The sequence below is a fragment of the Sinocyclocheilus rhinocerous genome, unplaced genomic scaffold (genome assembly GCF_001515625.1).
Source record: "Sinocyclocheilus rhinocerous isolate Xijiao unplaced genomic scaffold, SAMN03320098_v1.1 scaffold3323, whole genome shotgun sequence".
NCBI lineage: Eukaryota > Metazoa > Chordata > Actinopteri > Cypriniformes > Cyprinidae > Sinocyclocheilus > Sinocyclocheilus rhinocerous.
Genome location: NW_015662926.1, coordinates 339,838 through 340,170, shown reverse-complemented (window position 1 = coordinate 340,170; position 333 = coordinate 339,838). Strand labels below are relative to the sequence as shown.

General features: G+C 45.3%; 1 protein-coding gene across 2 annotated transcripts in view; it reads right to left on the bottom strand.

Moving 5' to 3' along the window:
• Positions 1–333, bottom strand: part of LOC107728378 (tripartite motif-containing protein 16-like protein) — a 6,415-nt gene that overhangs the window by 3,957 nt on the left and 2,125 nt on the right. The window lies entirely within an intron of this gene.

The following is a 333-nucleotide window of genomic DNA, read 5'->3' as shown; positions in this document are numbered from 1 at the left end:
ACAACAAACAAAAAACATAGGCCTACCATTAAAAGCTGTGCTTGCACAGGTTCTGCATGATCCTCTTCAATAATATCCTCTGCTTCTCAATCGGGCTCAAACTGATAAGCATTATTAACGACGCCGTTGTTTACAATACAATAGAGGTGAGGGGCGGGACGGTTAGACGCACACTAGAGGCGGTTTAGCCAATCACAACACACTGGGCTAGCTAACCAATCAGAGCCCATCGCCTATTTCTGAGGGTGGGGCTTCATAAAAGCAGGAAATGATCAGCGCGTTTCTCAGAGAAGGGACAGAGCGGTGTGGAACAAAGGTAAATTATGTGAAAAA